The sequence below is a fragment of the Triticum aestivum genome, chromosome 2A, assembly GCF_018294505.1.
Source record: "Triticum aestivum cultivar Chinese Spring chromosome 2A, IWGSC CS RefSeq v2.1, whole genome shotgun sequence".
Lineage (NCBI taxonomy): Eukaryota > Viridiplantae > Streptophyta > Magnoliopsida > Poales > Poaceae > Triticum > Triticum aestivum.
In genome coordinates this window covers 226,697,188-226,709,924 of record NC_057797.1, presented here as the reverse complement: position 1 = coordinate 226,709,924, position 12,737 = coordinate 226,697,188, and positions in this window count along the sequence as shown.

The window sequence follows — 12,737 nt, the reverse complement described above, 5'->3', positions numbered from 1 at the left end:
ATATTATAGTTCATCATGAAGCCTTTGTAGCTTGGTGGCAGTGATTGAAGAACTATGTCACTATCATCTGGAATATTAACTCCCAGCTGAGTCAAGTGGTTATGATACCCAGACATTTTGAGTATGTGTTCACTGACAGAACTGTTCATCTCTATTTTGCAGCTATAGAACTTGTTGGAGACTTCATATCTCTCAACTCGGGCATTTGCTTGAAATGTTATCTTCAACTCCTAGAACATCTCATATGGTAAATGATGTTCAAAACATATTTGAAGTCCCAATTCTAGGTCATAAAGCATGGCACATTGAACTATCGAGTACTCATCAGATTGAGCTTGCCAGACGTTCATAACATCAGCATCTGCTCCTGCAGCAGGCCTTTCACCTAGCGGTACATCAAGGACATAATTCTTCTGTGCAGCAATGAGGATAATCCTCAAGTTACATACCCAGTCTGTGTAGTTGCTACCATCATCTTTCAACATAGCTTTCTCTAGGAACGCATTAAAATTTAAGGGAACGGTAGCACGGGCCATTGATCTACAACATAGATATGCAAAAACTACCAGGACTAATTTCATGATAAATTAAGTTCAATTAATCATATTACTTAAGAACTCCCACTTAGATAGACATCCCTCGAGTCATCTAAATGATTATGTGATCCAAATCAACTAAACCACATCCGATCATCACGTGAGATGGAGTAGTCATCAATGGTGAACATCTCTATGTTGATCATATCTACTATATGATTCATGTTCGACCTTTAGGTCTCCAGTGTTCCGAGGCCATGTCTGTACATGCTAGGCTCGTCAAGTTTAACCCGAGCATTCCACATGTGCAAAACTGTCTTACACCCGTTGTATGTGAACGTAGAGCCTATCACACCCGATCATCATGTGGTGTCTCAGCACGACGAACTGGCGCAACAGTGCATACTCAAGGAGAACACTTATACCTTGAAATTTTTAGTGAGGGGTCATCTAATAATGCTACTATCGTATTAAGCAAAATAAGATGCATAAAAGATAAACATCACATGCAATCAAATATGTGACATGATATGGCCATCATCATCTTGTTCTTTTGATCTCCATCTCTAAAGCACCATCATGATCTCCATCATCACCGTCTTGACACTTTGATCTCCATCGCAGCATCATGGTCGTCTCGCCAACTATTGCTTCTACAACTATCGCTAACGCATAGTGATAAAGTAAATAAATTACATGGCGTTTGCATTTCATATAATAAAGCGACAACCATAAGGCTCCTGCTAGTTTTCGATAACTTTTACAAAACATGATCATCTCATACAATAACATATATCACATCATGTCTTGACCATATCACAATACATGCCCTGCAAAAACAAGTTAAATGTCCTCTACTTTGTTCTTGCAAGTTTTATGTGGCCACTACGAGCTTCTAGCAAGAACCTTTCTTACCTACGCATCAAAACCACAATGGTGATTTATCAAGTTTTTTGTTTAACCTTCAACAAGGACCCGCCGCAATCAAATTCGATTCAACTAAAGTTGGAGAAACAGACACCCGCCAGCCACCTTTATGCAAAACTAGTTGCATGTCTGTTTGTGGAACCGGTCTCATGAACGTGGTCATTGTCGGTGTCAAAACCGGCGGATCTCGGGTAGGGGGTCCCGAACTGTGCATCTAAGGCGGATGGTAACAGGAGGCAGGGGACACAATGTTTACCCAGGTTCGGGCCCTCTCGATGGAGGTAATACCCTACGTCCTGCTTGATTGATCTTAATGATATGAGTATTACAAGAGTTGATCTACCACGAGATCGTAGAGGCTAAACCCTAGAAGCTAGACTATGATTATGATTGTTCTTGTCCTACGGACTAAACCCTTCGGTTTATATAGACAACGGAGGGGGCTAGGGTTACACAGAGTCGGTTACAAGGGAGCATATCTACATATCCGAATTGCCAAGCTTGCCTTCCACGCAAAGGAGAGTCCCACCCGGACCCGGGACGAAGTCTTCAATCTTGTTTCTTCATAGTCCAACAGTCCGGCCAAAGTATATAGTCCGGCTGTCCGAGGACCCCCTAATCCAGGACTCCCTCAGTAGCCCCCGAACCAGGCTTCAATGACGATGAGTCTGGCGCGCAGGTTGTCTTCGGCATTGCAAGGCGGGTTCTTCTCCAAACTCCGAGTACCTATCAAGTAGTGTCCGGCTTCTCATGAATGTTGCACTGCTTGGCTTCTGTGCCTAATAATGGCTATCTTCCACATGTTGAGCGAATGCGAGAAGTCGGGGCATTTTTACACTTGCCACCCTAACCATGCAAGTAAATCGTCTATTTAAAGAGACGGGGATCCTCAGATCCAGATCACACCATCTTCCCACGACGAGCACCCATCGGAGCGCGCCCGGTAAAAGTCCATCCCATCATGGCCAGCCATCGCAGCTCCTCCTCTTGCTCCCGTAGCCCTAAGCCAAGTGATTGGAAGAAGTGTTCCGTCCCCCATAGTCAATTAGTAGAGATACAGACCCAGGGGTTTCTCCCGCCAGTGTATATGGTCCTCGTTCGAGCCAGACTTGCCACTTACAATGGTGGGGAGCAAGCGGAGAGCTTTCCCAACCCATCCATGGGGGAGCGGGTATGCCTCGTCCCTTACCTACTAAGGGGGCTTGGATTTCCCATCCATCCGTTCCTCCGCGGGCTCCTGGAGTTCTACGGCCTCCAGCTGCATAACTTTACTCCAGCTTCCATATTACACATCGCTGGTTACGTTGCCTTTTGGGAGCTGTTTCTGGGCTGCGAAGCTCATTTTGAGCTATGGAAGAGGCTATTCTGCCTCGTACCCCGTACACAGGAGGGGTCACTATATCAAGTGGGCGGAGCCGAGATATGGCGCATCGCCGGGACCGGATACCTGTCCGGTACTCCGAAGAAGACATCCGAAGACTGGCCTTCGGAGTGGTTTTATATGGAGGACGTCCCTCTTCCGGATCCTATTTGGATGGGCCTTCCTGAGTTCAATAACGCCCCTCTGAAGAAACACCGCAGCTGGCGCCCTCGGGACCCCCAAGAGGAAGATGACAGAGAGGTCCTTTACCTGATGGGCTGGATAAAGACGATGGCCAAATCAGGATTGACAATAATCGAGGTTATGTCAGTATGTATAATGCGGGGGCTGCAGCCACTTCAATATCGGGGACAACCCATGTGGCACTTCAATGGAGAAGACGATGCCACCCGCTGCGGTCGTAAGGGACCGGACTCCACCACTGCTCTAGCGAAAATAATGTCTGATCTATATAAGGGAGAGGAAGAGGAGTTCATCCGCATCAAGCCATGGGATGGGTTCTCCATGTATAACCCCCCAAACTGGGTGAGATGCCACTTTCTGCTCCAGACCTTCCCGCATTCTTTGTCATGAGTATTTACCTTGCTATTTCATAGCAGGAAGTGCGAAAAGCCGTAAGGGAGATCCACAGTCCGCCTCCACAACCAGAGGACCCTGACCAGGTCCTCGACCCAGGACTCGAAGAAGATCCGGACACATTTTTGGAGCTCATCGACAGGATGTTCTATCAGTTAAGCTGCAATGGTGCCTTGGTGGCCATCATAGCCGATTATCCTGGACTGCTCCCTGCATCACATGTAAGTAAAAGCGAAGTCCCAACCTCCGAGAAGGATTCCCCTTTTTTATTTTCGCACTTCACCTACCGCACACATATGGTGTCTTATAGGGAAGACCCTCGGGACGCCGTGCCAAACCCGCGGTGATTCACCAACAAAGAGCACCGTTGCCGGGTAGGCTTAAAAGGAAGGTGGTCAGGACTGAGACGCCGTCGCAAAGGTATGAAAAAGAACCCCGCTCCGTGGTTGTCGTCTTTTCTAAAATATAATAACGTCCATGGTTTCTGACAGGGAAAATGCTCGCCGGACCATATCTGGAGAGCCTGCTGGCCAAGCTTCTACCAGCCAGGCTCCAGAGCCGGACTTAGAGGTAGATGCTAACGTGGGGCCAACATCGGATGTTCCTCCTACAAAGGACATGGATAGGCTGTCCGCTACGCATTCCGAATGGAGAGTTCCATGAATCATAGGCGTCGCTGGACCGTACAACGCGACGCTTGTTTCTCTCAAGAGGTGTTCGATGCCTTCAACGCAGGAGATGCGTATATCCGAGCTGCTCAAAATGGTCTTGTCCGAGCCAAGGAACAGTACGTGAAGGATATACAGGTAAGAGAATCTGATAATTATGTATATCAGTAGCCCCTGAGACTTGAAACAGTTGGCACAGCTGATTTAAGGATCATTGTTTGCGTAGGTTCTTACGGAGAAGAATTCCCAATTGTCTCAAGAGCTGGAGGAGTGCAAAGCCCAGCTACGGGCCACGGTTGCCGCAATGAAGGAGCCCGGAAAGGCCCCATCTGGTAACACTTGTTTCTATCTAAAAGACTGACAGGTACCAGTTAGTATTCGGCATCATGCAAATCTAACAATAGATTCTGCAGATGATCCCGGAGTGAATACGGAGGGCGTGCGAGGGGATGAGCAACATGCTCAATGATAGCTAAAGGCTGGCGAGCGCGTGCTTACACAGGTCAGTCGGGAGAGAAACGATCTCCAAGATGCCAATACCCGGTTGGGCATTGAACTGAACGATGTTCGGGCCCAGCTTGCTGACTCCGTAAAGGAGAATAAGAGGCTACGACATGGAATTTTTAGTAAGTGCTTGAACGAACTTTTATGGAATTTGGCAAAGAAACCGTCTAACAGAGTTATATCTGTAGGTATGCTGACGGGTCGTCCCGCAGAGGAGATGCCCGGGTCGATGGGTGATCTTCTGCCAGAGCTCTCACAACTGCACGAACAAGTTCAACAGGTGATGCAGGGTACTGCCCAAGCCTTGTGGCCATCCGCCTCCCTGCCAGGAGGCATGGGGGGGCTTGTAGAGATGCTTAAGGGAGCGCGGTGGCGCTTCCGATTAAGGAAGATATCAGCCTGCCGACAAGGTGCAAGGGAAGCCCGGGCCATGGTGAAGACGCGATATACCAAGGCAGACCCGAACCATATGGCCTAGGTCGAACCTGTGGGGTCAGATGGGAAAGAGATCCCCGTCAGTTTGGTGTATGACCAGGTTAAATTAGCCGTAAAGTATTCCCAACAGGATTGTAGGCTAGACAGTCTGTTGGATGGTATAGAAGAAGAATATAGTCAGTCTAAGTGATTGTGTACTTCAATTGACATATATTGTCTCTAGCCGGATTGTAAATCATTTGTCATGGCGAACCTTTTCGCTTCAACCTCTGGACCCGACAGTCCAGAGTGTATCCGAATACCTGCTTGGTTATGTAAAAACCGGGGTATGCGTGGAAACCAGGCGTATGGGTCATAAGTGCTTGAACAGACAAGTAGCCAACTAGTTATGTTATATTACATGGATAGTAAGAAACATCTTCCAGGGAGAATAGTTCCGTTAAGGGTTCCTTTCCCTGGGTACGCATGCATTAATGTGCATGTCCGAACTGCGAAAGAGACGCAGGATATAGACATCTGGGGGCATGTATTACAATAAATAAAAGTCATCTTTTGTCCACCGACCGAATATTCCCTTAAGAACGCTAGCTTTCGGCTTCACCCAGTCTGAGGTACACATCCGGCTGACCCGGCAGTAACAATCGCAGAGGTGCTCCCCTTATGCCCTTGCCGAATTAACGGGAACGTAGGGCATAAACACAAGAGCCAGGCAACCCAGCTTGGCCAAAACTTAAGTCATATCGATGCATATAATGGCGAAGAAAAGGTACATGTGGAAAAGTAACACATGTGCGGGAGCATAGAGCCCGGAACATAGTCATATTAAGCTTCTGTACAGGAAGCCCCCAGGTATAATAAGAACGCTTAGCGTGTCAAGATTGTGCAGTCAAGACACATTTTAACCTGTTAAGGCCGTGAAGAAAAAGGGAAGAAAGAAAGAAAGAAAAGACAGATAATGGATATTAAAAAAATGATGGAGGTAAGGGGACGAACACAGAGTCTGGCGCTAGGCGTAGAACCTTCGGAGTCTGGCTGCGTTCCATGGGTTTGGCTCGAGTCGATTGCCTGATGCATCCCGCAGACGGTACGCTCCACCGGTCAGAACTCTGTCGATGACGAAGGGACCTTCCCATTTGGGCTTGAGCTTGTCCTTTTTATTCTCTGGTAGGCGTAGAACGAGTTCGCCAACGTTATAAGTTTTGGCCCGTACTTCTCTCCTTTGATACCGTCGAGCCTGTTGCTGGTATTATGCAGAGAGGGCTTTTGCCACGTCACGCTCCTCCAAGGCGTCCAAACTGTCATGCCGATCAAGCTCGGCTTCTTTCTCTTCGTACATGCGCACTCGAGGTGAGTCATGAATAATTTCGCAGGGCAATACCGGCCGTACACCATAAAGAATGTTGTGTATCTGGTAGTGCGATTCGGCGTGGTCCGCAGCCCCCATAGTACGGAGTCAAGCTCCTCCACCCAGTGTGTATCTAGTTCCTTCAAGGATCGCACTAATATGGGTTTAATGCCGCTCATGATAAGACCATTTGCTCGCTCGACTTGACTGTTAGTTTGCGGGTGATAGACAGAGGCGTAATCGAGCTTGATGCCCATTTTACTGCACCAAGTTTTTACATCATCGGCTGTAAAGTTTGAGCCATTATCGGTGATGATGCTGTGGGGGACAGCATAATGGTGTACAACCCCGGATATGAAGTCTATCACTGGTCCGGACTCAGCCGTTTTAACTGGTTTGGCCTCTACCCATTTGGTGAATTTATCCACCATAACTAAGATGTATTTTTTCTTATGGCTTCCCCCTTTAAGGGTTCCGACCATATCAAGCCCCCAGACTGTGAAGGGCCAAGTAATGGGGATTGTTTGGAGAGCGGTAGGCGGCATGTGGCTTTGGTTTGCAAAAAGCTGGCAACCGACGCAACGTTGGACGAGGTCTTGTGTGTCCGCTCGGGCTGTCGGCTAGTAAAAACCTGTATGGAAGGCCTTGATTACAAGGGCCCGAGCTGCGGTGTGGTGGCCGCCAAGTCTAGCATGAATTTCTGCCAAAATTTGTCGTCCTTCCTCATCGGAGATGCACCTTTGAAGTACTCCAGTAGCGCTTTTCTTATAAAGCTCTCACTCGTGGACCTTGTAGGCTTTAGACCGCCGCACAATGCAACGTGCCTCGTTTGGGTCATCGGGGAGTTCTTGCCTAGTTAGATAAGCCAACAAGAGTTCTGTCCACGGGGCAATGACAGCCATAATCACGTGGGCCGAAGGTGTTATTTCGGTGGCGGAGCCTCTGATTACGTTAGAGTGTTCGGGGTCTGGTGTTGTGGTTGGATCCGGACTGTTACTGCCGGACTCCCTATCCCACACTACGGATGGCTTAAACAGCCTTTCCAAGAAGATATTAGGTGGGATAGGGTCGCGCTTAGCGCCTATGCGAGCGAGGATATCTGCCGCTTGATTGTTTTCTCGGGCCACATGGTGGAATTCGAGGCCTTCGAACCGAGCTGACCTTTTGAGGACGCCATTGTGGTAAGCCGCCATTTTTGGGTCCTTGGCGTCAAAGTCCCCATTTATTTGAGATATTGCGAGGTTCGAATCCCCTCGCACCTCAAGGCGTTGAATGCCCATGGAGATTGCCATCCGGAGACCATGCAACAGGGCCTCATATTCTGCTACATTGTTGGAGTTTGTGTATAATATTTGGAGTACGTACTGGACTGTATCTCTGGTGGGGGATGTCAGGACGACGCCTGCCCCTAGACCAGCCAGCATCTTAGAGCCGTCAAAGTGCATGATCCAATTGGAGTACGTGCCGTACTCTTTAGGGAGTTTGGCTTCCGTCCATTCGGCGACGAAATCAGCCAGTACCTGTGACTTAATGGCTCGCCGTGGTTTATATGTTATGTCAAACTGGAGGAGCTCGATAGCCCATTTAGCAATCCGGCCCGTGGCATCGCGGTTATTTATTATGTCGTTGAGTGGTACTTTGGAGGCCACCGTAATTGAACACTCTTGAAAGTAGTGTCGTAGTTTTCGGGATGCCATGAAGACCGCGTATGATATCTTTTGGTAATGTGGGTACCGTGATTTGCATGGAGTGAGGATGGTGGATACTTAGTGTACCAACTTTTGAAGCGGGAACTTATGTCCGTCCGTCTCTCGTTCGACGACGAGCACTGCGCTTACAACTTGGTGTGTTGCCGCTATATATAACAGCATTGGTTTGCCAATGTTTGGCACGGGCAAGATTGGGTTGGTGGCCAATATGGCCTTTATTTCTTCCAATCCGGTCGTGGCCGCATCCGTCCACTCGAAGTGTTCGGTGCGTCGAAGAAGTCGATAAAGAGGTAGTGCCTTTTCTCCTAATCGGGAGATGAAGCGGCTTAAGGCAGCCACGCATCCAGTTAACTTCTGGATTTGCTTGAGGTCTGTTGGGATAGCCAACTGTGACAAAGCTCAGATTTTAGCCGGATTTGCTTCAATTCCTCTATTGGAGACGATGAAGCCCAAGAGCTTTCTGGCGGGCACACCGAAAACGCATTTTTCCAGATTGAGCTTAATGTCATATGTTCGGAGGATGTCGAACGTGAGCCTCAAGTCGTCTATTAAGGATTCGATGTGTCTTGTTTTAATGACCACATCGTCTACGTATGCCTCCACTGTTTTGTCAATTTGTGTTTCCAAGCATGTTTGAATCATGCGTTGATAGGTTGCACCGGCGTTTTTGAGCCCGAAAGGCATCATGTTGAAATAGAAGGGTTGTATGGGGTGATGAATGCCGTTGCGGCTTGATCAGGCTCCGCCATCTTAATTTGATGGTATCTGGAGTATGTGTCGAGGAAGCACAATGAGTCGTGTCCTGCGGTAGCATCGATAATTTGATCGATGCAGGGGAGGGGAAGGGATCCTTGGGGCAGGCCTTGTTAAGGTCCTTGAAATCGACACATAGGCACCAGGATTTGTCCTTCTTTGGTACCATCACCAGGTTTGCTAGCCAGTCCAGATGTTTTATTTCTCTAATGAATCCGGCTTTGAGTAACTTGGCTAGCTCTTCTCCCAAGGCTTGTCGCTTAGGCTCAGAGAAACGTCGAAGAGTCTGCTTTACCGCCTTGAACCCCTTTAGGATGTTAAGGCTATGCTCGGCCAGCCTGCGTGGGATTCCTGGCATGTCTGAAGGATGCCAGGCGAAGATGTCCCAATTCTCGCGCAAGAACTCCTGCAGTGCGACGTCTGTTGTGGGGTTCACCTGTGCCCCGATGGATGCTGTTTTGGTAGGGTCCATTGGGTGGACCTGGAATTTGACTATTTCGTCCGCTGGTATAAAAGAGGTGGACTTGGGTCTTTTGTCGAGTATCACGTCATCCCTGTCCACCATGGAGCGCGGCGCAATTAGTTCTTCAGCCGTGAGGGCTTCGGATAAAGCCTCGAGGGCTAGTGCGGTGGTTTTATTTTCAACGCGGAGTGCTATGTCCGGATCACTAGCCAGAGTGATGATTCCATTGGGCCCGGGCATTTTGAGCTTCATGTACCCGTAATGGGTATAGCTTGGAAGATCATGAATGCTTCCCGCCCTAAAAGGGTGTGGTATCCGCTACTGAATGGGGCCACTTGGAATGTGATTTCTTCGGACATGTAATTCTCTGGCGTGCCGAATACCACATCTAGTGTGATTTTTCCTGCACATCATGCCTCCTGGCTAGGCATGATTCCTCTGAAGGTCGTGCTGCTTTGCTCAATGCGGCTCTTGTCTATTTCCATTTTTCTAAGAGTTTCCTCGTAGATGAGGTTTAACCCACTGCCACCGTCCATGAGCACTTTAGTAAGCCGGAAGCCGTCCACAATTGGACTGAGGACCAAAGCGGCTGGTGCTCGGGCTATTCGGAATTGAGGTTCGTCACTTGCGTTGAAGGTTATGGCCGTGTCGTTCCATGGATTCGTTGTTGCAATGTGGCAGACTTTGGCAAGGCTGCGGAGTGTTCGTTTGCGCCTATTATTTGAGGCGAAGGTCTCGAAGACTGTCAATACTATATTGTTGTTTTCCACCTGATGGTGCTCTACCGTATTGTTGATGAGGATATCCTCGCCACTCTTGGCGACCTGCCGGAGTATCCCACATGCCCTAAGGGTGTGTGTTGGCATGGCATCTGCTGTACAGTGAATTTTGCATGGCCCATTGAGCCATCCCTCCAATACAGTTCCATGCCCTGTAGTGGGTTTTGCTTCTTTGCAGTTGGATCGGGTGACTTACGAGGGTACACACTTTTAGTTCAGACAGGGGATTTAGTGAGAGCCGGAGGGTCCTAGAAATTTGTTTGGGTTTTCCAGGCGCTTTCCATTGTACAGTACTTCCATACTATGGCCGCCAAGTCAGCAAAGTGTGCTATGTCACGGCAACTTATGGCGTTGAGAATTCCCTTGTCCGTGCAATTTTTGGAAAAGAATGAAATTGTGTCTTCCTCGCGACAGTCCTTGACCTTGCTCATTGCAAGGAGGAATCTGGCCCAATAGTGATGTACTGTCTCTTGGGGCTCTTGTCTAATATGGGAAAGATCACTTGAATTTGGGTGGGTGGGTAGATTTAAGTCTGAACCCTGACCCGATCTGAGACCCAGGGGCGGAGGAGTTTCCGAGCTTGGCAGTTCGGACTCCGAGATGTTGCCCATTAGTTCTGGCCCGCTGTCTGATTCTAGGTTCGCAGCTTGGGCCATGTCCTCCCGTTAATGGGTATCCGGATCGGAGAGCTCGGGAATCCGGACATAGTTTGTCCTCAAAATAGAGGAAGAATTGCTACACTGTTCCTCCACTACCGCTATCTGATGGGTGACCGGCGGAGAGTTAATCTCCCTTTGGTCAGGTTTAAGCCCGATACGATCATAGTCCGTTGTGATTCCCAGGGTGGTGCTGCGATCCAAGAGCTCGTTCAGAGAAGAGAGCTCTATTGGATCCATCTGCTCGGCAAATCCCGAGCCGGCGTGGAGGCTGTTTTTGATGACCCGAGAAGTCATCGTCAGCACATCGGTCAGAGGGGCGGTCATGACGAAACCGCCTAGTCGGAGGGTTTGGCCTAAAGCCAGGGCTCCCCCCAATGTAACGTTGTCCTTGACAACAAGACGAGCCATCGAGCCTTATCATGACGGCACGGTGGAACTCTCAATGAAAGCACCAATGTAGGTATCAAAACTGGCGGATCTCAGGTAGGGGGTCCCGAACTGTGCGTCTAAGGCGGATGGTAACAGGAGGTAGGTGACACAATGTTTACCCAGTTTCGGGCCCTCTCGATGGAGGTAATACCCTACGTCCTGCTTGATTGATCTTGATGATATGCGTATTACAAGAGTTGATCTACCACGAGATCGTAGAGGCTAAACCCTAGAAGCTAGCATATGATTATGATTGTTCTTGTCCTACGGACTAAACCCTCTGGTTTATATAGACACCGGAGGGGGCTAGGGTTACACATAGTCGGTTACAAGGGAGGAGATCTACATATCCGAATTGCCAAGCTTGCCTTCCACACAAAGGAGAGTCCCACCCGGACCCGGGACGAAGTCTTCAATCATGTATCTTCATAGTGCAACAGTCCTGCCAAAGTATATAGTCTGGCTATCCGAGGACACCCTAATCCAGGACTCCCTCAGTCATCTAAGGTTGGTCTGGGCCGCTTCATCCAACAATACCACCGAATCAAAATAAGACATTGATGGTAAGAAGTATGATGATCACCGCCCACAACCACTTTGTGTTCTACTCATGCATATCATCTACGCATAGACCTGGCTCTGATGCCACTGTTGGGAAACTGTCGGCGTCTTGGGAACAGGGGTCCCCAGACTTGCCTGCCTACAGACCGCGGCGTGCCTCCACCAGCGGCCCTGTACGGCCCATCTTCACCAACAAACACTCAAGACCCTCGCGAGGGGCCAAGCCTCGCGAGGCGAACGATGCAAGACCTCCTCGGGGTGGCCTCACCAGGCTGGCTCGCGAGGGGCAAAGAGATCAAGGTAAGGGGCACGTCGCAAGGTTCCTGTGACGCAAGCCATGATGACCAAGGCCAGGCGGGCACCAAGTGGCCGCCAGCGCGCGTAGTGTCCTTGTTTCATCTTTGGTGCTGAAGAAGCAAGCGCAGGTGCAGAGTCCCGAGGCATCAAGCAAAGGTTTCCATATCGGTGCAACGAGACCAAGACCAGCAGGACGGCGGGACGGAGGTCACCGTGGAGCCCAAGACGGCGTCATCACTAGAGCCTTTGGTAGACGAAGACCATCTTTTGTCAGGATAGCTTGTACTAGTTGTCCCCCTTCAAACTAGCCGTGGTGGGATCCCTTCCCGCCTAATATTTGGGAAGAGGACCCAAGCCTCTATAAATAGAGCTAGCCACCACCTTAGAGAGGGAGAGAAGATCCTCGACCGCATCAACTCACCAAGCACAAGAGCACCTCTCCTCAGGAGGTTGTTCTTCCCTTGTAACTGTCCATCCTCAGCCCAAGAGGCAATCCACCACACCACACTGGAGTAGGGTATTACACCACATCGGTGGCCCGAACCAGTATAAATCTTGTGTCCCTTTGTTCTACGAGTTCGGCGAGCTAAGCCTTGAGATTGCGTTGAGGGTGTGAGCTAGAGGGAGGAGAGATCTTCGTGCGCACCCCAGTGTTCGAACCACAAGGGTTTTGCTAGAACCCAAAATCTGACATTTCACGCACCATGTAGGGGTG